Below are 26,478 nucleotides of genomic sequence, written 5' to 3' on the forward strand. Positions count from 1 at the left end.
CTAGCAGACTAGGAGAATTCTGGGAAGAGGAAAGACTCGGTTTGAAGTCACCTCCCAGATGCAGAGGAAGCAAGATGAGAATGCTGCACTGTGAAAAGGCGGGGCAGAATCTTCCTTCTCCATATGTATACATGCATGCAACTTAAATTCAATTGCATGCATTTGTACATGTACTTACTTTCTGAAAAATGTTTTAAGTAGTCCTAATGAGCTCTGTCCATTGCTTATCCTTCTAGACTAAGGAAGCAACAAGTCTCAAATATTTTAAATTGACATATACTTTTGATGGATAAAAATATCAATGGTTACATCTGTTACAACATACCGTATATGTGACTCAAATCTGCTTCAAAATATATTCTATATAATGGTGAAATTTGAGGTTCTAAAGGTCTATTTCAGATTATCAAAGGCTAACCTAGAGATTTCCTGAAAGCTGTTCTTCACTATGGTCAGTTCCACTGTCAAGCTTCTATTGCAAACAGATTTTGCTTCTTTGTCCTTCACAAGTATAAATCTCACCTGTTAAGTTAAGAACCAGTTACAGTCAAGCTGGAGGACTCTGGGTAAAGCATTCCTCCACAGCCTCTCAGCTTGGATCCAGCTCTCCAGACAGATCCTATAATGTAGTCATAACTTATACCTACTCAATAGGCAGTCCTCAAATGCTCAGAGATCTGGGGACTATGCCATCTAAATGTTTAATTATTAAAAGGCTTTCCATAAGAGATAGCCAGGTTGGTTCCTGTCAGCAACCACATTTCCTCCAAAGAAGATAAATGGGCACAGAAGAACATCCATCTCTAACTTGCTTCAACAAGGGAAAGCGCTAACCACTGAGCAAATCTGCCTTTCACCTCAACTGCCGTAAACCTCTCCACACTGTGGACAACAGGACACTGAGAAATCGACTGCCTCATTTCCCAGGGCAAAGTAGGCTGGTCTTCCTACAGATTCCTAATCCATAGGATCTTCTGAAGCTTGCCAGGCCCTGTGCTAAACAGCAGAAGGCAAATGCTGCCCTGAAGCCCTTGCCCTCAATAAGATGGAGGACCCTGGGGAGTGGCTGTTTAGGTGGCCAATCAATAAGTTCTCTGTCATTTTTAAATCAATAACTCAGGCAAGATTTGTCCTTCTGGAGATATCTGATGCAGTCTGATGACTGGTAGCTTTGCCATCACCCCTTCTAAGTTCTCTGCGTGAAATTCAGGTCACAGGCCTCTCTCTTCTATCGCATAACCAGACTCAAAGAAAAAAAGGGACAAACACACAAAACAGATTTCATTCCTGAGTGTTAAGGTGATGTCACAATGATGGAGAAAAGCATATGCTTTAAGGTTTATTTATGTAAAGACATGAGATCTTAAGATGTGAGGATCTAAGAATATTTAGGGTCTAAGGTGTTTTAAGGTTGTACAAATGCAAGTTATCAGAATTCTCTCTCATTAGGCTGCTGTTCATGTCTTAACATTAACCAATAAAATTCTGATAAGCTGTTAATCTATCTCTGGCAGAATACTACTACTACTACAAAACTGCAAGATCAAGATTTTATATTCTCTTTGGTTATTTTTTAACCATAGACTTCCAAGATGCTTTTCATTGTGCAAAAACACCTGTCACAATCATTTCTGGCATAAATGTACTGCCATTTAGACAATGTAAGCTTACAAAACTTACATTTTCACAAACTCAAAGAACTCTTGTAAGTTTCAGGAATGACTTGGAGGATTCACCTCAAACAGGTCAGATGCATCCCTCCCTCAGGTACAAGGCAGTCCAAGCCTCCCACCTTCACCTAGTCCTTCCTCCTCAATCATCAAGACCTAAAGAAAAAAATTTTTTCTTCCTAAACTCAATTCTGTCCTCTGCTCTGCCTGCACCTTGCCAGGTACAGGAGACACTGGACAGTTCCACAGATCCTGGACAGAAGTGAAGCAACCATCTACCCCAGCTGTCTCAGGCCCCCCAGATGCCCTAAATCAGCAGGAAGCAGTCTCAAGAACTCAATGCCCTCATATCCTTAACCTGCCAGGCCTAACTCTTCACCTTTTTAATAAAACAGAAGTGAGGAATATTAGTATTCAGGCACACCCTGGTGCAGCACATCACACCAATGTGCCTGTCTCCATAGCAAATGGTACCCTGTCCCTTTAAGAGACAAGCGCTGTGCACTCCCAGTCTCTCTCTCTCTCTCTCTCTCTCTCTCTCTCTCTCTCTCTCTCTCTCTCTCTCTCTCTCTCTCTCTCTCTGTCTATGTGTCTTCCTCCCCACCGCTATGGGACAATGGTGTGTACCCTGTCACTTGTATTTTAAATAAATGTTGATTGGGCAATAGCCAGGCAGGAAGTACAGGCAGGCCAACCAAGCAGGAAGTAGACATGGGGCAACAAGAATTCTAATAAGAGGGAAGTTGCAGTCTGCAGTCATCACCCAGACATGGAGGAAGCCAGACACAGAACAAGCAAGATGTGATTGCCTCGCTGAAAAAGGTACCAAGCCACGTGACTAACATAGACAAGGATAATGGGCCAATTTAAGATGTAAGAAGGAGTTAATAAGAAGCCTGAGCTCGGGGCTGGAGAGATGGCTCGGCGGTTAAGAGCATTGCCTGCTCTTCCAAAGGTCCTGAGTTCAATTCCCAGCTACCACATGGTGGCTCACAACCATCTGTAATGAGGTCTGGTGCCCTCTTCTGGCCTGCGGACATACACACAGACAGAATATTGTATACATAATAAATAAATATTTTTAAAAAAGAAACCTGAGCTATAATAGGCCAATCAGTTTATAATTAATGTAGGACTCTGTGTGTTTATTTGGGACTGAATGGCTGTAGGATCTGGTAGAACAGAAACATGAGACAACAAATGGTACCCATGTGGACAACTACATCCACATAAAGCCTGAGAGAGCTTGGGAAGTAATTCTAGACAGAAAAAAAATAGAGTTAAGCATGGCTTATTGATAGCAGCATTTTCTCAGGTGGGCTCTGTTTGCTAGAGGCAAGCACTCTCATTTAAGAGAAGCTTCCTGACTCAGCTTTAGCTGAAAAATCTTGCAGCTCTTTTAAGAGGTCCTGCCAGAAAACACTTAAATGGTGTTGATGAAATGCTGACTGCATGCTTTTTGGTGGTGGTAGGGACCTTGAAACGCCATAGAGTTGTGGCAATAAACATAGATCCAGCCAGTACCTCTGCCATGAGGCTAGACTCTCAGAAAAAGAAAGCTAAGGAGTGGGCTGAATCCAGCCATCAAAGTCATGGCTTTAATCCTAGCCATATCACATAGCAAATTAAAGACTCAGAAAAAGAGAGAGAGAGAGATAGTAAAGATAGATTCAAAGATGAAGAAAACCTCTAAATGGTTTACTGTGTGTTTAAAAAAAAAAAAACATGTAGGCTTGAGAGGGAAAAAAAGGACAAAGTCCTTAAAATAAAAAAAAAGAGTCGTTGGGTGTGGTGGCGCACACCTTTAATCCCAACTCTTGGGAAGCAGAGGCAGGCAGATCTCCGTGAACTCAACTGAACTTGAGTTCAAGGACAGCCTGGGTTGCACATCAGATATCTGCATATCAGATATTTTCATTATGATTTATAACAGTAACAAAACTATAGCTTTAAAGTAGCAAGGAAATAATTTTATAGCTGGGGTCACTACAACATAAGGAACTGTGTTCAAGGGTTACATCATTTGAATCATCATGATTAGGAATCACTGCCAGAGGAACTCCTCAAATATCCTTAACAAGGATTTTCTTTTCTTGTCTCAGAACATTTGTAGATCTTGATCCTTATCATCCTACCAGCTCCTTCCTGGACATGGCTACAAGAAGCTGAGTATTCCAAGCCACCAATTCTCTAATATTTTTATAGTGACTGGTCCCAGGTCGAAGCTAATCTCAGGCCTTACTCCAGTTCATCCCAATAGCATAAACTCAAATGTGACCAAACAGCTTGGATAAAAAGAAACTCCTATCAATCAAGAAATTCTAAGGATGTTACAATTCTTTTACAAAATCAAATACAGGAGAGATTCCTATGACCCTTCTTACTTGAGAAATCATATGATATTTAGGCTCTCAGTGTGAGAAAGCAAGAACAAAGGCTGAACATATAACAAAGTGCATGTTACCTCTCAGGCATAGCCAGCAAAGATCAGCCCTGGAGTCCCAACAATGGCAAACCAAGACGTTGGATGCCATCCATGATCTACATGTTTAGATATTTCTTTCTTCAATATTAGTCACAGAATTTTGTGTAGCAAATCTGTTCTTACCTGCCTAGAGAGGAATACTCTTCATAGCTAGTAGGCATCACAACTATGACGAACCCCACTCCAACTATGGAGAGTAAAACACACCTGCTTACCACTCCATTGTAAAATCATCTTTGACTGAAGCCGATAGTTATGCTTCTCCTGAAATCTTAATAATTATGGTCCTTGAAACTCCCCCTTTCAATTCCATCGTCCAAACTTTTAATCTGCTGGGGTTTTATGGATCCTGGTCAAGTTCTCTTCATTTTTTATATCTTTTAAAATCACTGAGATCAAAGTAGGGCATTTTATATAATATATATAATAATGATATTAAAATATCATTCTCTTTACATCATTCTATTTCGTGAGTGCTGGGTTGGGAGTCAAAAGACTTATGATGAACTCCTCCTTGACTAGCCTATTACCTATTTGTTTTAGGGGTCTCTCTTAGCTTATGGTTGTCTTGGTTTGTTTATATATGGGTGCCAGAAGCTGCACTAGACAATGTTTCTTGTCTCCAGATGCTATGGTTTAATGTCTTCCTCCAGCAAAACTATATATTTTAGTGGATATCTGTGTATTGCTCACTTTTTTTTGTTTTGCACTATCCTTTGAATATTTTCTTCCTTCACAAAATAAATTATCCTTTCTTTATCCTCGGGGATTTTCAGTACGTTTATTTTTTTTTTTTTTCGGCTTGTCAAAGTCAGTCAGAAGTCTTTCTAAAAAGTAAAGAATTCCCTTAAAATATCTGCCCTTCAAGTCCAACATGCAGCAGCTAGGCCGGGGTAGAGGAAAACAAAATGTTTCTGTGAATATTGAATCAGTTTTGTGAGTTTAGATAAAATAAACTAGCATTTCCTACCTACTGTCATAAAAAAAAAAATTAGCATTATAAGAAGGAGGCCAAAGGTGAGATTACTGCTTACAGTCCATCTTCCATTTTTTTCTGTTCTGGTAATATTTATCTAACACCCTCATTTACTGTGTTAGGTTTCATGCCAAGCATAACAGATGTGTTTCTTGTCCTTGAAAAACTCAGATCCTAAAATAGGTTTCTACAAAAATAAGGAAAAGGGTAACAGACACGGAACACACAGAGAATTCATGACTCATTCCTGGTTCCTTTACCATTGTGGGCTAGCTGGAATTCGATAGCAAAGAGCTCTGTGTCTCCAAGACCAACCCTGGACTGGGCAGTCACTCTGTCTTATTCGCCTCTGTGTGCCTTTGGGAGCAGACGTGTCTAGAAACACACACTGTCTTTACCTCTGACCAATACTGTTTTCACACACTTACCTCTTTCCCATCTTCCTACACATCTCCCCTATCTACTACCTTTGTTAGCATACGGGTAATAGACTTCATGGGCTGGAGAGACAGTTAAGCAGTTAAGAGCACTGCATGCTCTTCCAAAGGTCCTGAGTTCAAGTCCCAGCAACTACATGGTAGCTCACAACCATCAGTAATGAGATCTGGTGCCCTCTTGAGGAAGAGACCTGATCAGTCATCTCATGAACATCGATCGACCATGAAACCCAATATGGACAAGTTCAACAGAACCGCCATATGCGGGCTGCCCATGCATGCTTCAGCATGGCCAGGTCATCAATTTCATGGTTTCATTCAATAGACTTCTGTAGTTTGAGGTAGAGGTAGTCTCATAGTCTTCTTTCCCATTCGGATTCCCCAATTTATGCTCAATTTGTTTCTCTAAAAACTCTCAAACTCTTTCTCCCCGTGACAAAATGTTTCTAAAAACAATGATAACTCTAGTCTGATTTTCTGATAAAGATGCTGAAATGCTCCAGTGTAGGGGCATATTTGTTATTCTTCTTAGAGTAAGGTGCAGATTGTCATAGCTAGAAGCCACATCGTTAGGAAAGGTCACAGAAACTGTGCTGTAAGAGAAGACGTGTAGCGTTTAAATGAAAAGAAATACATCTCCAAACTTTCCAGGTATGTCTGAGAGCATTTGGGATGTGCTAAAGAGCCAGTACAATGGAGGGAAGAACTAGCAAAACAAGCAATCTGAATGTCGTCAAACTTACAATCATAAACAAGGAAGTGGGCGGTTAAGAGGAGAAACAACAGTAGAAAATATTTTCATGAGAATGTGCATGATCATTTGTTGAAGTTATTGGTCACAGGCTCATTCTTGATAAAACATATGGACACTCAAAACCTTCGTTCCTCGGTATGTAGCAAGTTGTACTTGCCAAAGAAATTAATTTAAAAAGCAATAACAATTGAAGTTGCTGGGAAGATAATTCAATGAGCAAAATGTTTCTCATGCAGACATAAGGAATTAAGTTCAAACCCAAGCATCCACATAAAAAAAGATGGATAGGGTAGTGCATATGTATAATCCAAGAGCTGGGGAGCCAGAGATGAGAGGCCCCTGGGACTTGTTGGCCAACCAGTCTAAGAAAACCACTGAGCTCCAAGTTCAATGAGAGACCCTATCTCGGAAAATAAGGGCAGAGAAGCAATGAAGGACAGCACTTGCTGTCCTCCTCTGCCCACACACACTTGGTCCCACACATATACATACACAGAATCACTCGGGCAAAGGGAGACTCACTTTCTTCTGTGGTATTGGCCCATGGTAAGTAGTCCATGGTTCAGTAAAGAACAGGCTAGTGCTCACGCAAGCAATCCTAATTAAACTCCATGAGAAAAAATAATAACTAATAAACTAATTTTTTAAAAAATTCTCTCAGAGATCAACCAATTAAGAGTAATTAGTGAGAAAAAAATTATTGATAAACTACTAATAAAGAGATCCTTAGATTTCCCTCAATAATTTCCTTTCTGGTTTCCAAACTTCTACAATTTTTCTTGAACAGACTTAAAGGGTCTTCTAGTCAGACATAATTATCCTAGTGGGGACGCCTACAGAATTCTTTGGGTGGTCTTCCCCAGCGCCGTTATAATGTGCGGTTGTGATCCATTGCCCATAGCTACAGCTCAGCTGGTAAGCATGTCCACCAACTTAGTAACATCGAAACCACCACTTTAAAGGCTGGAAACACTTCTAAGCAAGCAGGCAGGTTCTCCCCCGGGACCAGGTCATGTGTGTAGGAAAACAGTGATCTTAATTGATTTTGGTGACAATAATTACGGTGAGCCCATGTTGAAAGTTAACTGCGTAAAGAAATTTACACACTCAATCGAAATAAAATTCTGGGTCATTGTGTTCTCTGTCTTTTAATTTTTGCCTGGTATGTTTAAAATGCTTCCAGAAGAGGCAATGTTTTATTGATTAGCCAACCCAAGAGGCTTTTGCTGCGTATAAGCAACTGCTAGGTGCTTCAGTGAATTGTAGACGTAAAACTGACTGAAGTCAACACTCCTTGGTAAATGGCTGTAATTCGCTACTCAACATTTTTCATATTTCCATTAACTTTTATCCTCTGGTAAGTCCTGAATGATAAAATAAACGTGCAGTTTGAAGCGGTTTATTCACGCTCAAACACTACGGCTCGGCAAAGGGCATCATTTCTGGGTACCTAAGTTGTCAGTAGAATAATTGCATTTGCCTTCTAATTGATGCTTCTGCCTCTTTGAGGCCATCATTAACGAGCCTCCTTTAATGATTAGCCAGAAAATATCTTCATATAATTAGCATTTTCCTGACACCCACTCCTTTTGTCCTAGAAGAGCAGAGAGTGAAGGCTCATTAAAGGCAGCGTCAGGCCACATGTTCCCAGCAGTTGTGACATGGTTCTCTGGACCCGCCTAACAAAAGTCTCACAGGGAGTGAAGAGAGAGTTCTTCACACCGTCCTCATCAGTGGTGGAGGTGGGCTTCAGACATTCTCCTGCACCATGTGAGAATGCAGAGCATCTCTGGGGACAAATGCTCGTGTGGGCTACACAAGCAAGCAAAGATAGGGTTTCCACTTTGCAATTTCCTTCTTAGATATGTTTGGGGATGACCAAAGAAGAAGGGGAAAATGATGGACCAGATCCATAGGGCTTCCTAACTTGGTATTTACACTTGCCCTAGAGAATGACTGTCTCCCAGCCCTGTAAGGTGCAAAGGACATCAGTCACACATAAAGGACAGGCAGGCTGAAGTCATGCTTTCACAGAGGCAGAGATCACATGACTCTCCATTTGGATCAAAATACTGCTACTCATAGATCAGAAAGTAATTTGAAAAGGACAAACTCAGTCCCTGGATGTTTTCTGTCAAAGTAGTTAAGATTGCCATTACAAATTTTTTTTTTTAAAAAAAAAAAAAGTAAATAAATAGAGTCACTTGTCGACTCTACTCAGATAATGAAGTTTCTGTTAGAGTTGGGTCATCGTGATTTTCTTCTGTTATCACAATCTCTAACTTCCCCAGCCAGGCCAAGTAAGTTTAAGATAATGAATGAAAACAACAGAAAAAAAAAAAAAAGTAGTACTGATAGCAGTGAGAGTAATTTGGCCTTACTTTTTATTTTATTTTTTTTAATTAAACAAAGATCGCATCAAAATATGAATGAGATTAGAAAATGTAAACAAAGAAACCCCTTTGCTCAGGGCAGAGGCAGGCACCTCCTTAGCACAAAAAAATATATACATTTCACACAAGCAGAATCAGCAAAATGTTTTCAGTGTTTTCTGCTTGAAAACAAACATTTTTTTTGGTGGGGGGGGGGGGAATTCGCTATGATTACAACTTTGCTTTCCCCGTGAGCAAACACAGACATGTTCTTTCTACCACAGCATGTAAGAGAAATACTGCAAAGTTTTGGCACTTAGCAGATAATTGCTGGATATTTCTTTTGTTCTTGTCAAAGAAGTCATTTTAACAATGGGGAGAAAACACACGCCGGGTGTTTAAAAGTGCCTCCTGTGAGCGTTAATGACTAAGTTATATTTGAAACAAGCCATGCCAATTACATATCGGCATTTCAGTTTCACCTAAATGCTACCTATTATAAAAAAAAATAGTTGAATTTTAATATCACGAGGAAAACACTTATTGCGATGGGCAGGAAGCTGCAACTGTCTGGTCAAGAGGAAAGAGGAGAGCCAGGCGTGATTTCTCCAGCCTGGGACCTCGCCATGGACGTGGCTTAATTGAGAGGTTGCATATTCAAGGCCAGCATGGACTACATCGTGAACTCAAGTGCAGCCAGGGATACACAGAGAACCCTTGTCTTTAAAAACAAAGTAAAGCAGATCAAAGTTTTTGTTGTTGCTTTGTTTTGTTTCGTTTTACATTAAACGTTTTAAGAACGGTGCGGAAGACTAGCCCAGCCCCCACGGTTGCTTTGAGAGGCCCAGCGGCCTGAAGTCAGCTGGAGATTTTTATTGAATCTGTTAGACACGACAACTTCTGGAAATAAGTCCGGTGAATTATTCTGAAACTTCTGACCAAATGATCCTGCAATAATCATCTAGCAAGCCCAAGCTAAGCTGCCGATTCCACACTCTGAAAGTACCTTTCCCATAGCTATATGTAAAATTCATCTCACCTGTTAAAAATGCATTGCCCGCTCCAGCGGAAAAGAGATAGAACTTTTAAAAGCCTGAGCTACTTTTGTCTGGATGTTATTACCTTAAATTTACAACTCTTCCCTTTTTTCTAGTCTCTGTAATTGGAGAATGCAGACACTGTCTCTATAACGTTGAATGTTTCCCATTCCCACGTGTGAGCACCAGGTCTAACTCATTAGGGCTGCGTTACAGAGCCCTGATTGGCCTTCTTGCAAGGATCTTTTTCAGTTTTTATCATAGGCCCACATTCATGCAATTAGAAGCCAATGTTCGATGCGCGTGGAGAACAGTGAGGTGGCCCCTTGATTGTGCTTGCTCGGTCCCAGAACTGGAAACGAAACATCTTGACCACCATTGCTTTTAGCTCCTTGTGAGTCTTCTAACTAGATTTGTGTTTTGGTTTTTAAAAGGACCATCATGCGCATAACTCCGTAAAATAGAATTAGATGCTTGGGGTGGCGGGGGCGGGGGGTAGTATAAAAGAAGTAAGCTAAGAATTTCGTCTTTAAGAAATTAATACAAGAGATAAGGTATGTAAACAAGCATAAAAAAGAGAGGTGACGGGCGGGTCATTTAGTGAAAGGGAAAACTACTTCAGAGAAGTCTGGAGTGGATTTGTGCAGTTTTCGGAGCTAACCCAAGAAAAATAAGACAGGGAAGTTCAGAATCTGTTAACGCTACTACTAGCAGGAGGGATGGGCACACCAGAGTCTGCGACCCCCTTGGGGAGCTGCAGTCCCCAGCTTGTTCCATTGCGGTACACGAAGAACGCTACAAATCACCGAGGGATTTCTTAACTGAATCTCTGCGTTTTCTTTTCTCCTTTTTCTAGTCTACTACACACTAACTCATACAAGAGGTTTGTATGCATGTACTTCACACTTAAAACCAAATTCCAAGATAGCATCCACCAGTGAATCCTGAATCTCTGCACTGGAGACACAAGAGATCAGAGGGAAGCGGATTTTTCAGAGGGGGCTAAACCCACGTCCCTTTCAGGGGCCCTGTAGGTTGTTAGGGATTCCCACGACATTCGCTGCCAAAGGATTAATGCCTGCCCCGAGTCCTGGGTGGACGCCAGCTTGGATAATTGCTGGTGGAAATATTAACTTGGGTAAGCTGAAAACCGCCCATATATTAAACAATTCAGAAGCTCTTGCTTTTCTGCACGGTTTTTGCTTCTCCCCAGCCTTATTACAGCTAGCGTTTGTAACTTTTTTGTTATTCGCTTTCAGAACAGTGGCCAAGTAGAAAAGATTTAGAAAACTGAATTAAATCCAAAATCGGCTGCTTGAGATATATAGGTGACGGGGTGAAGTGCATTCCTGGGCTTTCTAAGGCAGTCATTAGCAAGCTCATTGTGGCTCCCACAGGTAAAAGTTAACTCATTAATTTTAATTGGGAAAATCATCTTTACTTCCTGTTCCTAAAGCCCACACTTCATCCCATGCTTTAATTATGTTATTAATGCACCTCACAAAAAAAAAAAAGAGAAAAAAAGCAGCTCATCTCTTCTTGATCTCCTAATAAGCATCTCATGACAGTTCTCCAAGACTCCCCACTGGTTTCATGCCCAGAGTCCTCCACGCTCGCTAGCGTTCTCCACAGATGAGCTCACTCCTGCTTGGAGAACGAACTGAAAAACCAGTTACCACAAACTCCCTCCCCTGTTCTGGCCTCCATTCTGGCACACACATTGCTTGAAGTATTCTCTCAAGGAGGCCTTTCCTTTGCTTTCAGCTACCACCTTGCGCCTTGTTTCTCCAAGCACAGACTGAGGAGCGGAAACCTCAGCATCACCTGACCAGAGCTTGCTCCGGATGTACAGGCTTAGGGTCCATTCTCACCCTCTCCATCAAAAACTGTGCTTGAAAGATTCCAAGATAAGCAAACTCAAGACATCAGAGAAGTCTAAGGCTCTTTACTCACAAAGTTCCCATAGTAAGTTACATACATACATAATCACGCACGCCCGTGCACACACACAAACGCACACGCACGCACGCACGCATGCGCACACGCGCACTAGTTTGTTTAGGTCCCAGTCAGTTCTGCACACCCCAGGATTATTTTCATTATTTTTATTTTAGCATGTGAATGTCTTCCTCCATGCTTCAGGAAAAGAAAAGATGACTCAGAATTCTCAGGAACAGCCACAATGAACGGGGGGGGGGGGGGGGGTCTCCTTCCTATATTTTCATTTGGAAAGGCGTAGGTTGGAGATAGATACAAAGTCTTTGCTACCATCTTTTTAGAATGAAAAGTGGGTTGCTGTTTTTTCTTTTCTTTCTTTTTTTTGATAGCTTAATGTGACTCAGGTTTCTTTGTCGAAGCAGACAATATCTCCACCAGTGGGGTGTGTGTGTGTGTGTGTGTGTGTGTGTGTGTGTGTGTGTACACATGCATGTGGAAGCTCTCAGAGTTGACGTTGAAGTCTTCCTCATTGAAGAGCGAGCTGTCCCTTCCTCCCTTCCACCATGAGCGAGGGCTTTTCAGAGAGGAACGTTCAGAGGCGCCTATGGCAGCACTGTAGGGGAGAGGGGCAGGGTCCCAGAGGGGATGGGCTACGTGGTACACCCAGGTAATGGAGGTTGGTTCCCCACAAATGCGTGTGACATTCATAGAGATGCCACTGAGAGAGCTACCTCCCAGCGAAGACCATCCATGACATTAGGTATCAGGAATAACCACGTGGGAAAGTCCTGGGAAACTAAAGGCAGAACGTTGGGATCCATCATCCCCCCTACTCCACCAGGGCCCACCTATCTTTTAGCTGGCATTAATCCAGTCTAGTTTCAATGAAGGGAGGAGGAGAAGAGGGTATTTATAAGCCTGGAATTGGGCTGATTTATCAGAAGTGAAGTCTTGGTCCCAAGTTTGGAAAGACACTCCTATTTTTTAAAATTAATCAGAGCTAACAACTTCTCTTTTATTTTTACTTTGATATAATACTAAAAATAGGCTTTGCCACCCCAGGAATAAAAACATGTACATGTGTATATCCAATATGTATTCTATATGTGTATCTGTGCTGCGCACATGTACTCTATCATATGTATGTTGCATTTATATATACTGTGTGCACATGTGTACCCCATAAGTCTTATAATACTTTAATGGTCTCATTCCTCTTCTTAAATTTACCCTTCACCTCTAGCCAATCTGTGTAATAGGAATGCAATTTAGAAAATATTTCCCAAATGGTTAACCTGCTTCATTACCATCTTTCCCACATATACAACTCACGAAGGGAATAGGAATAGACTTGTCACCCTGAGAAAGAGAAGCCCGAAGCTGACGTTTGCTCTCTTACTTCCCTATCAGTCTGGTTCCCTTCCCGATTCCCTTCAACTCTGCCCTCTCTCCACTGCCTGCTGAAGCCAGTGATCTCTCTGAGGGCAGCGGCTTTCCGGCTGTAGCACTGACACGTTTGAAGGGCTGAATTGGAGGAGAAGAGCCTGCCCCGTCAGGCAGAACCAGGGCTCCTGGTGAGAACACGCAAATTAAAATTGTCCAACAGTGACATGTCTCATCCTGTGAGGAATTAATTCCTTCTTTTGCTTCTCTGTCTATAAAAGTAATTTCAGCTGGAAGACTGCTTGTCAGGAAGGCTCTGGGAGAGATCCTTTCACAGACAGAAAGATGGAAAAAGAAATGATCTCACGCCGCGGGCATGGGGCTACACGGAACAGAACCGCTGGGGTACTCACAATGTAACCAATGGAGAAAGGAGAGTCCCCAACTAAGCCAGCTCTTGTTCAAGCGCGCCCACTTTGTCATTAAAAATTATGTAAGACATTATATGGTGATTCAGAACGTTATATTTTATCAGCAGGAAACTATGAGGTTTGGAATAAAAATGCCAAGTGCTATGTTTACTTAATGGCCTTATAATGAAGGGGCTGAGTTTGCTGGCTTTCTAACGTATTCATTTTAAAACTATAAGCATTTACTATTGGAATTATATACTTTTGCGAAAGCGATAGTGTATCAACGGTTAATATATATGTTAGTTCAAGTATCTAAATAACCATAATAAGTTGAGTAACTAAAAACACATTGGCCAGAATTTGACATTAGCATAACCCATTGGAATATTTGCTTTGTTGCTGTTTATTTGGGATTTTCTGTTTGTTCATTTTCCTTCTTTCATCCAAGGACTCACCATCGGCCAAGCCGGCCTTAAAAATCTCCATTCTCCTACCTCAGCCTCCCAAGTGCTGGATTTCTTTCTTTTACTAGAGAGGGCTTCGGCAGGCCAAAGTGTCCACTGCACATCTGTGGAACAGAAGGTTTTTAGCGGTATCCATCAGCTCTGCCTCGATGGCCATGAAACGGTGGCAGGGGAGCGTGGGGGACCACTCTCGAGATCTGGGCTCTAACCAAGTTCTAGCTAGACGCGGAGAAGCTGGGTTACTAACACATTGCCACTCAGGTCACAGAAGGGAATCACGCTCCCTGCGCTTTGACTTGATTATCACTAAATGTTTCCCTTCGGAAGCATTACATTAATTTTCAATTTCAGAAAGAAAATTACTTTTTCAATGCTTATAACAAGATGCTACTACCTAGGTTCATCCCAAACCTGGACCTTTGCCAAGCGCCTTGAGATATCCTTTGACAGATAATTTTTTTCTCTCGCTCTCCTCCCTGCGTGCACCACGCTCTAATTATCTAGTGGGCGGAAAAAAAAATAATTTTATGCTAAATGACTTTCTGTAGACGCTATTCGTATTACCCATAAAACTTAGTCACTAATTCACAACGGCCCTGGATAAAGGTTTTAAATGTACTGTGACAAGAGAGTTCATACCATCTTTCTAAAAAAAAAAAAAATATCATGAGTGACACCTATGTGTATTCAATGTATAGAATGAAATGTATTGGAAAGCTTAGCAGGTGACTGAAGTCAGGAGAGCCATTGGCATAATTAGCAAGTGTTTATGGATCAACTCAGACACATCCCTTGCATCCCACCCCATCCCGAGAAACAGCATGCTCATTTCAATTGCGTGAAACACATTTAATAGATCTAGGAGATTATATTTGGGATATATTAAATTTAGGAATGTTTCAAACAATATGTTTTTTGTACTGTTGTGTATTTGATGTAATCCAAGTCATCTCGTCTCTTCATCACGGTGTGACGCGGAACGCCCTAGATATCACTTTCTTCTGAGGTTAGAATGGGATCCTGAGAATTGTCACTACGTTGTTTGGAATAATAAAGCTTGCATCTTTTTCTGTGCAGGTACATCCCGTGGTACATAAGACATACTGGCCACCAATATTGCTGTTTTTCTGTTCAGCCCCTACTTTCGGAAGGCCCTAAAGCTCCCACCACTGGGGAGATAACCACAGGCAATGGCCATAGGCTGTATGTTTGGGGAATCTCTTCGACAACCCTGAGAAACAACTCAAAAAAGGACTTCTCGTGCCTAATGTTGGATTTTTATTTTTTGTTTCCGTATTTTTCTTCTGTTCTTTAAGATTATAATGGGATTACTTTGTTTCTCTATCTCCTCTCCTCCCTCCAAACCTCTTTGCCCCTTTTTGCTCTTTCAAATCCATGCCCTCTTTCCTCATTAATTAGTGTGGTGCATATGTGTGTGTGATTGTGGACGCATGTACACACGTGAATAACCTACTCTGTCTCTATAATTTTACCTGTATGCATATTTTCAGTGCTGACCATTAGGTATTGGATAACCAGTTGTGTGCTCTTCCCTGGGGAAGGCTCTTTCTCCCACTTTCAGCATTCCTTGGCTGCCCACAGTCCTTTGGGTAGGCTTGACGTTGTGTGTACTTTCTGTCCTCTGTCGCATGCCTATTGTTTTCCTTGTTCAGCTCATGTCTACGTTATGTTGGTGAGTCTTCAGGAGTGTAGATTCTGATACCACTAGCAGATGCCTCAGGGCATCCTCTGCATCCTACAGCATTCTACACCCACTCCTTCACTGTTCCCTGAGACTTAGGGGCTGGAGTCGTTTTGTGGGTGTATCCATAGGAACTCTGCATTTTGATTGCTTATGGCTTTCTTCAATGGAAATGCCAAGAAGCATTTCCTTGATGAGGGAGTGAGGACTACCCTTATCTGTGGGTATTAAAACAAATTTTAAAGTGTTGTTGGAGATTATATTGGTTTATTAAAGTGGCAGTTGCAGGTTCTTCTTCAAAATCTGAATTTACTATCTCTGTGTGGCTGGCAATGTTTCCAGTACCAGGCATGATTTCCCTCTTGGTGAGTGGGTATTAAATTCAATTAGAGAAGTGCTGGTCACCAGCCAGGTATGTGTGTCCCTATTGCATGCTGGTCATTTGTAGGATTCTTGGCTGCTTCTCTCCCTTGGAGGCCTGTACATTCCCTTCTGGTACCATAACAGCTAGTCGTCAGGGTGAAGGTATTCAGTTTGGTACCAACTTAGGGGCCTCTGCATCCTGTGTCTGAAATACATGGTGGCTTTAGCAATAAGGATTTACCTTCCACCTCCAGAGAGCAATAACAACAGGCTGTGTGTTTTGGAAGTCTCTTAGACAATGCTGACCAACAATTCCAAGGAGGGCTTCTCATTCCTAGTGCTGGGTTTTCAGTTAGGTAGTCTCTAGCTGTTAGAGAGAACGTGTCAGTCAAGATGAGAAAAGTTCATTAAAATTATAGGTGTGTGTGTATATATATATACATATATATATATATACAGACATATATGTTATAGGTTTTTTAAGATAGTTAATAATATAATTCCTTATGATTCAGATATGTTATTTTACCCTCCTTCTTTTGTATTTACCTTCTTCCCCCTTTCCTTATGAGTTCTCCTTTTCTATTTCCCTGACCAGATCATTAGTACTCTGCTATTTCCCTTGCTTTTACCTCCCACAGAAATGGTCCCGTTTTACTCTGCTTGTAGGAAGAGACTACTCGTTCATTTTCTGGCCACCCAGACACAAATAATCACACAGAAACTCTATCAATTACAACACTGTTCAGCCAATAGCTCATGCGTACTTCTAGCTAACTCTTACATCTTAAATTAACCCATTTCTATTAATCTGTGAATCATCACAAGACTGAGGCCTACCAGTAAGATTCTGGCTAGAAGCTGGTGTCTTTCTCCTTTGGCAGCTACATGGCATCTCCTTGACTCCGCCTACTTTCTCTCTATATCTTTGTTCAGATTTCCCACCTGGCTTTACTCTACTAAGCTATTGGCCTAAACAGCTTCTTTAATAACCAATGGTAATAAACATATTCATAGCATACGGAGGGGAATCCCACATCACTCTTCTGGAATCTTCAGTCACTCAAGGTTATATATACACATCTGAAAACTAGGAGCCTCAGATGAGGGAGACCATGCAATGTTTGTCCTTCAGAATCTGGGTTTCTCATTCAGTCTGACCTTTTCTAGGTTGATGGTTGGTTGGGTTTCTGAGACAGTTTCTTGCTGTGGCGACTCATCTGGCCTTAGATCCGAAATCTTCCACCTTTGCTTCCTGAGCTGCTAGGATTATACGCATTGCTACAGTACAAAGCTCAGTCTGTGTTTCTTAAAAATTACGGAATGCCTTAGCTCTTACCTGAACAGAATCCACTGTGTACACTGTAGTGACGTTCACTTCCTACTCTTGGCTACCTTTTGCTTTGTGAGGAGTCAGTAGACACTTGACAGCCTGAAACAAAAACCAAGCCTTGCCTGGGAAGGCCTCCTAAAGGTCTTTGCTGGGATGGATTCATGTTCCTCCGCTTTCGGGGAATCAGAATAAGGCTTCATCCATGGGTATACCTTAGAAACAGGGCAGCTAAATTATCAGGATGAAATCTCTCTCTCTCTCTCTCTCTCTCTCTCTCTCTCTCTCTCTCTCTCTCTCTCTCTCTCTGTGTGTGTGTGTGTGTGTGTGTGTGTGTGTGTGTGTGTGTGTTGGGTGGAGGGACACAATGCCTTGGTGCCAAAGTCACACAATGTTGCTTTTACTGCCTTCTGCTGGCTAAAGCAGATCATAGGCTGATGAAACCTAGAGAGACAGGCAGCCTCTCTCATTGGGTGAGTCACACTTTGGCAGTGCTCCTGCTACCACCTCAGGTAGGAGAAATGGTTGCCCATATTTGGCTGTCTATCAGTTCCTGGAAGTAAGAAACTAAATGTGGCTACAATCCAATTCATCACCAGAATAAAAATCGAGTCTGAAGAAATTAGAAAATATACAGCATCTGTGCACAATAAACAATTTTTGGAGGGTTGTCTTCCTTTCTTTTTGTCTGTCTGTCTGTGTTTTCTTTTCTTGCTTGCCTCTTTTTTTCTTATACTTTTTTGAGACAGCTTCACAGTATGGCCTATACTGGCTTTCTGTTTCAGCCTTCTGAGAACTAAGAGGACAGGTGCCACCAAAGGTGACTTAATAACAAATCAATAAGTGGGCAAATTTTAAGCACTTTCATCAAAAAATTAAATAAATAACCACATTTAAAAACACTCAAGTGGCTAGAGAGATGGCTCAGTTCTCAAGAGCATTTCCTGTTCTTGCAGGGGACCCAGATTCAATTTCCAGCACCCACACGGTGTCTCAGAAGCATCTGTAACTCCAGTTCCAGGGGACCCACTGCACCCTTCTGACCTCACAGGAACAGATACGGTGTACACACATACATAGAGGCAAAGTATTTCACACTCACAAAATAAAATAAACCTTTTTAGAAGATGCTCAACATCATTTGCTATGGAATAATTCTTCTGTGCGCTGTGAAGATGTATTGCTCTTGTTGTTAATAAAAAGCTGCCTGGCCAATAGCTAGGCAGGATTTTCAGGGCAGAGAAACACTGGGAAGAAGGAGAGGCAGAATCGAGAGAGTCATGAGCCAGACGCAGAAGAAGCAACACGGGACATTCATAGATGAGGTAAATGAGCCCTGAAAATGTATTTTTAAAAGAATTAATAGTGGCTCTGTTTGTAAAGCACTTCCCTGGCAAGGGCAAATTCCTGGATTTGGTCCCCAGAACACATAGTTGGAAATCTAGATATCTGCGGTGGTCTGTGCTTGCAACCTCAGCAGGGAATGTAGAGAGCCACGGATTCCTGGGACTCACCGGCCACCCATCTTACCCTAGCTGATGAGGTCCAGGCCAGTGAGAGCTTTGCACTGAAAGAATAACATCTAAGGTTGTCTTCCATCCACACCAACACACATGCACAATCACACATGCATGTGCACTTATTGCGTACTAACAGACATGTACATAAACATTAAACTCTAATGAAATCACACATGTAACTTATCTTATTCATTCTCTCATTCATTTACTCAAATCACATCTTTTACTTTCTCATTCCAAGCACTCTAATAAGAGGTAATGTAAATATGTCATTTTTAAAAAAAAAAATTCTAACAGTCTTTAACAAATTGATGGCAAAACAGGGTGACAGTGTTTTTTAAATGGCCTAAATTTATAAATGTAGCCGCGACCATTTTTGGGGAGGCAGAATAAATCCCTAGACAAACTTGAAGGTCAGGTAAACATTGACAAGAAAATATTTGGAGAAACCAGGAAGAAGAAGAAAGCCTGTTGCACACAGAACAGAACATGGCCGATCTGGAGAAAAACAAGGACTTTTCCTTCAAAGGAAAAAGGGCAAAGCTATTTTTAACTAGAAGGCAGGTTAACCAGCATACTGGGGAAGAAGGCTTGATGCCCTGTCCTCCTCTACTGCCTGAGACCTGGTACCCTGACCTCCTCTTCTGCCTGAGGCCCATCCTGCTTTACTGTCTGAGATTTGATACCCTGTGTTGTTCTACTGCCTGATGTACACAGAAGTTTCTGTCCCACCCAGTCCTACAGCCCTTCAATCCCCCAAAACACAAAGGCTTATATTATTATAAGCTGTTTCGTCTATTGCTCAGGCTTATTGCTAACTACCTCTTACAACTTAAAGTAACCTATAATTCCTATCTATGTTTAGCCATGTGGATTGGTACCTTTTCTCAATAAGTCATTCTCATCTTGCTTCCTCTGATTCTGGATGATGACTGCATCTCTCCCTTTCCTCTTCCCAGAATTCTCCTAGTCTGGCTGCCCGGCCCATACTTCCTGATTAGCTCCTGACCAGTCAGTGTTTTATTAAACCAATACAAGTGACAAATCTTTACAGCATAGAAGAACATTATCCCACAGCACTCCCCCTTTTTCTTTTTTTCAAAACAAGAACTCTGAATCTAATCTCCTTTGTTTAGCTTTTTTCCTGATCACTTATCCATAACAACTTGTAACCGCTCTAAACAAAGACAAGCATCGATAATCCATAATTTGGGAATGTGGCATACTTTTCTATGCTACTTCCTCTTGGTTGGGGGTGCTGATAATGTTACAGGGACCCATAGAAAAATTAGGATTCTGGTCAAGTGCTGAGTGGAGTACCCTGTGAAGCTTGATCCTCTCAGCCAGCAGTCTGGAGACTGTTCTAGATGTAGAATTAATTCAGAGGAAACTGCAACAGAGGTGCCATGAAATGTTAGATCATCTGAGATATCCATGCCCACTCAAGATTTTTCAGAGGTTCTTCCTTGATCAAACCTTATTTTTCTGAATGAACCCACAACCTCTTACTTCCTGTGGAAAAAAAAGCAAAACCTCATTTCCAATATAGCATATATTTTGACTTAAATTCTGAAGTCAAGGCATTTTCAAAATAGATAGGTTGGATTAATCCAGCAGCATTTATAATCAAATGTCAGTTGTTGCTTCTTCCTCAGCAGTCAAACAATACAGAGACAACACAATAACATAGAGTATTCTATACTCTCTGTGTATTCTTTATCTTTATGTGACTTTTTTCTCACTCTCTTTAATTTTGGGTTTTTTTTTCTTGAGACAGGGTGTCTCTGTGTATCTTTGAAAGTCCTGGAACTCACTCTGTAGATCAGGCTGTCCTTGAACTCACAGAGATCCACCTGCCTCTGCCTCCCAAGTGTTAGGATTAAAGGCATTCGCCACCATGTCTGGATGTTCTATTTCTTTTTTAAGAACTTTCTCTATCCTTTTCCTTTCCTCTCCCAAACCTACATATAATTCTGAACACAATGCAAACCATTTAGAGGGTTTTTTATCTCAATCTGTCTTTATTATATATCTCCATCTTTTTCTGACCACATGAGTCTTTAAACTGCTTGATAATATGGCTAGGATTAAAGCTGTGGCTTTGGTGGATGGCTCCACCCTATTTCTTAAATTTTTGGGAGTCTAGTTTCATGGCAGAGATACCGGTAGTAGCCAAATTTATTGCCACAGCTCTGTGAAGTTTCAAGGTCCATGGCACCACCAAGAAGCCTGATGCTGACTGTTCATAAACACCATTTAAGTGTTTGGTGACAGAGCCTCTTTTAAAGAGCTGTGAGGTTTTTGCACTAACACTGAGGTAGGAAACCTCTCAAGCTGAAAATGTAATAAAAAAAAAATGGTACAGCTGCAATTCTGCCCCAGAACAGGGCGGAGCTTGCATAGAACGCTGGCCCCTTTAGCAAGATCATGCCAGTGTCGGTGTCTTCCAGAAAAGTTTTTACCGAAGTAACAATTGGTGAGTTTCCTCACCAATGGAGTAACATAGAAGCCATGGGCAAGCGAAAACCTTACTTTACTGATGGGGCAGGAAGAGTCACGTCTACCAGTACCACAGGGATGAACGATGGGACCACTGCAGTCGCTCTTATGAAGAAGACAGAAGCTGAGAGTCGAATGCTGAGACCCTTAGGAAGAATCTGGTCACAAGCTGGTGTGGAGCCTTCCGTTATGGGAGTAGGACCAATGCCAGCCATAACAGCTGTTGCAGACTGAGTCTTGCTATCCTGTCCTGCTCTACTGCCTGAGATTGGATCTACTTTTGGCTCCGTGCTATGCAGGATTCCTGATAGGTAAACCAATAAACGTTAAATAAATTTTATTATGTCTATATTAATTAGTGTGTGGTACTTAATGTGTACATATTGAAAAGACCAAATACATCAGCATTTGCCCTGGTTGGTTCATAGATTTGGGGTAGAAATAGACATCCAACTGACATGCTTATATGTGGCAGATTCACCTTAAAGTCAAGTAATTTTCATGCATTTTTTTAAAATGAGTTTTGCTATTTGATATATATCTTTGGGTGTTTATAATTTAAAATATGACTTCCTTTTTGTCAGATTTTAGTTGAATTCAATTTCCTCGGAAGTATAGCCCCTGATTTATTCTGAAGTGCTGACACTTCATCCAGAAATCATTTTCTGGCAGAAATTCCTAGAAGACTTGTTGAGAACATTGGCAACGTGAGCTGAGATGTGCATCCAGATATGGACAATGTTAAATGCAGACACTGGCAATCCTGGTAAGGATGAGGGGGAAGCCATTTGTATCAGGGTCTAACAAGGTAGAATTTAAATAGTTTGAAAAAGTAAATTTGAGCTACATATTTCATGTCTTTTGAGAACAAAAACTACACAAAACAAGACTGAACCAATAATATCTCCTGGATGAAGGGAATCCTTGAATATAAAATGGTAAGACACAGTTTTAATACGTACATGTCCTGGACCCATGTCTAGCAAGTGAGAATAATCTGGATAATTCAAGAAACACAAAATTAACAAAGTGCCTCTTGTATGTTATGTACAGGAGAGGTTTCATTATTTAGCCATATTCAGGTAAGTACTTTCTAGTCTACATCTCACATGGAGACAGATGCTTAATTCCTACCCAAGACTAAGGACACTCAAATAATTTATTCCTGGGTATAGTAGTTTATCTTTAACTCCTATCAGTCCTTCACTATCAATCAGGCAGTCCCCAAGTAAACAGATGGGATTTTTACCCAGCTCTGACAGCCAACAGGCATTGTTGAGCCAAGAATGAAAATTAATTCCATAGACAATGACCTTCTGAAAACGCTTACCTCGTCAAGGTTTGCATTCAGTCACTGCAGAGATGCATTCCACGTGACGGAAGGTGCGCCTTTCTTCCTGTCATTGTGTTGTTTGGTTCAGAGCAGGAGCTGCTGGGGGAAGCATTTTGTCACGTAACAATCTTTACAATCTTTGCAAATGATGACGTCTGAAACATTTAGAAGCCACTTTCTTCCCACATTTGGGAAGGGTGGTTTTACGTCTTCTCCCAGCAGAATGACCTCAAAACATCAGACCCACAATGGTTTGCAATGCGTTTTTAGTGTTTCAGACTCAGCCGCGAGCCACATGCTTTCAATCCCACCTCCCTTTCAGACTATTGAGTTTATTACAGTTGATACGGATTCACTCTTTAACCAAATGCAGCAATTCTCCTTTAATATACAGAATGACAAAGATGAGGGCATCAGGGAGGTAGTCAGAAGAGTTCAAGCACAGCGACTTAAGTTCAATCCCCAGCAGCCTCTTAACAAGGATGATGCAGCCGTGTGCATGGTGCAGTGACGTGAATGGTTTGGTGGTGTGCATGGTTTGGTGGTGTGCATGGTGCGGTGGTGTGCGTGGTGCAGTGGTGTGCATGGTGTGGTGGTGTGCCTGGTGCAATGGTGTGCATGGTGCAGTAGTGTGCATAGTGCGATGGTATGCAAGATGTAGTGGTGTGCCTGGTGCAGTGGTGTGCACAAGTGCAGTGATACGCATGATGCAGTGGTGTGCACAGTGCAGTGGTATGCATGGTGCGGTGGTGTGCACAGTGCAGTGGTGTGCATAGTACAGTAGTGTTCATGGTGCAGTGGTGTGCACAGTGCAGTGGTGTGCATAGTACAGTAGTGTTCATGGTGCAGTGGTGTGCTTGTGACCGGTATGAGGATGCAGAGCCGGATAGGTTCTTGCAGATTCCTGGCCGGCCAGCTCACTATTCAGCGAGTGCCAGGCCAAGAGAGAGAATCTGTTTGCAGACGAGGTGGCCAACACCTGAAACATAACACCTCTGGCCTCCTCATGTATGAGATTAAATTGTATTTAGAGAGTTTACTCAGCACAGCATTTCAAGTTAATGTTAAATACAAGATTTAGAATTCTTTCCTGATTAAATTCTGAGCTCCCTCAACCCTTCCTCTCCCTCTCAACAAACGGCTTTGTATAATGTATTACTCTCTCTAAATGGCCCCACAAACGGTGTAACTACCGAAGTAAATTATAGAAACTTCTAGAAATTTCAAGCTAGATTTTTTTTCCTTCTCCCCTAGTGCAATCAATCAGACCTCATCACACTATCACCTTCAGGGAAATTTGTCATTGGCTAGAAAGAAGCTGATTTACAAACAAACCGGCCCTTCTGGCTTTTAGCAGTAATGAAGGCTCTCCATACCCAAGTACATTTAGAATCAGCAACTAACACGGAATGTTCTGTGTTTTAAACCTATTTTTAACTAAATAAAACCCCAAGTGGTATTCATAGAGTCTTCAAAGAAAACTTTCTAGCTTTAGCTGAATATAACTCCTGTGCTGAGATCTTTTCTCAACCTACAAAAGTAATTAATTCACCACCTGGCTTAGCGCCTCAAAGGGATTAAATATAAAACATGAAAATTGCTTTCAGGGAAGGGGCAATGAGATGAGATCGCATGAGAACTTAGTAAAAGCCTCTTAAGATCAAAGACAGCACATTGGCCGTAGGTCAGGGGTGTCTGCTGGGCACAAATCCTCCGATGCTTCAAACAACTGGTATTGCAGCACCAGGCGTGGGTCCCCTGTGTCCACTTCTCAGAACCTCTAGGGAGACTTGCATTTACTTGTGCCTTTTGCTTTCTGGCCACCGAAAGGGTTTTAGAATCAAGCAGCATTGGCATAAAAGGAAGGATATCACTGGGTTGTCTAAAAAGAACAAAAAATAACTGTAAACTATAAATACCTGACTCACACAGTGTTCTCTATGGTTATAAATATTTTTTTTCCTGCTCAGCCATCCCATTGCCCTATGAGTAAATATTCCTAAGAAAGGGAGGTTCAAATTCTTCAGGGTGAAGACTGCAAAGCATAGCCAGGCTTTCCACTTCCTTCTCAAAAATTCCAGGGAAATGGAATCAGCAATTAAACCTCAGAGTCGGACTGGCCAGGGGCAGATGGTTTAGCAGTTGTTAGTTCGGTGGCCTCCCTCACAATGAAAAGTAGAAGCAAGCGTCATGGGGAATCGCTAGATAAAATACGGCGCACAGCGAACAGCACAGGACTCAGAAGACAGTGGGCACGCAGCATTGCGTCACCACCACCACCACCATCACCACCACTACCACCACCACCACCACCACCACCACCACCACCATCACCGTCACCACCACCACCACCACCACAACCATCACCACCACCACCACCACCACAACCACCACCATCACCACCACCACCACCACCATCATCATCATCACCATCACCACCATCACCACCACCACCACCACCATCACCACCACCATCACCACCACCACCATCACCACCATCACCACCACCATCATCACCACCACCACCACCACCACCACCACCATCACCACCACCACCACCACCATCACCACCACCACCATCACCACCACCATCATCATCATCACCACCATCATCATCATCATCATCATCATCATCATCATCATCATCATCGGTATCATTAGTCTGGAATCTGGCAAGGAATCTCCCAACTGTACTCATCGTGTCTTTGTGGCTTAAAGAGAAAATGCGGGATGGGCATGGTCCTATCAGACACTGACCTCCTGGACAAGAGTCTTTGCAAAGAGAACGGGAAGCAGCTGAGGGAGTTTTCATTACCGGTATTTCAGGTCTTGCTGATCAGCTATTTTTAATTGGTGATTTGGAGGGTGATTTATCACATTCAAAGACAACCTGACATATCTAGTATAACACCCAACATTCCTGGCTTCAGCCTTCCTCAGCTTCTTACGAAAATACCCGTGAGAAAGCAACACATTATCAATCTACCCAAAACTGGAAGGGCTGCTGTCGTGAGGATTCAGGACCACTCTCGGGAGCAATGTGAATGGCACGGCTTGTATAGTGATGTCTCCCAGGCCACACAGGCCTGATACATATTGGTTTTGGCTACCTGGTACTTGTTGACCACCTACAATACACTTAGCACTGTGTTAGAACCACGGGATTTGTCCAGCGAGTATAGCAAATCCCTGTCTGCATGGAACGAATCACAGATGAGCATTAAAATTAAAATGATGTATCATATATTATATATGATATATATGTGCGTGTGTGATGTGTTCTTTGGAACTAAGTACTAAGTTATTTTATTAAGTGGAAAATTATTTTTAAAAAAGCATTGGCGGAGAGGATAGGGACTGTGGGATTAATCAGAGTATTCATGGGGTGTCGCCTCTCCCCACCACTGAGGTAAAACATAATCACCTCTCAACAAGAGGTCAAAGAAAGAGTTTTAGCTACACTGACACGGGAGAGGAAAGTCTGGAGGAAATGCTGTAAGGTGGGAAGGAAAAAGTAAATAAGGTCCGTCTCTTTCCCTACCTGTCCCTGAATGAAAAAAAAAGAAATAAAGTGAACTGCTATATGTGGGTGTTGAACACCATAAGGCAGGCCCTTCACGGTGCCGGAAGATCTGACTGCTCTTCCAGAGGTCCTGAGTTCAGTTCCCAGCAACCACATAATGGCTCACGCCCATCTGAAACGAGATCCGGTGTCCCAGAATACTGTATACATAATAAATAAATCTAAAAAAAAAGGAAACACTAATCTTTAATGGAAAAAGTCTTAGCGTGGCTACAGACT

The sequence above is a fragment of the Arvicola amphibius genome, chromosome 18, assembly GCF_903992535.2.
Source record: "Arvicola amphibius chromosome 18, mArvAmp1.2, whole genome shotgun sequence".
Classification (NCBI taxonomy): domain Eukaryota; kingdom Metazoa; phylum Chordata; class Mammalia; order Rodentia; family Cricetidae; genus Arvicola; species Arvicola amphibius.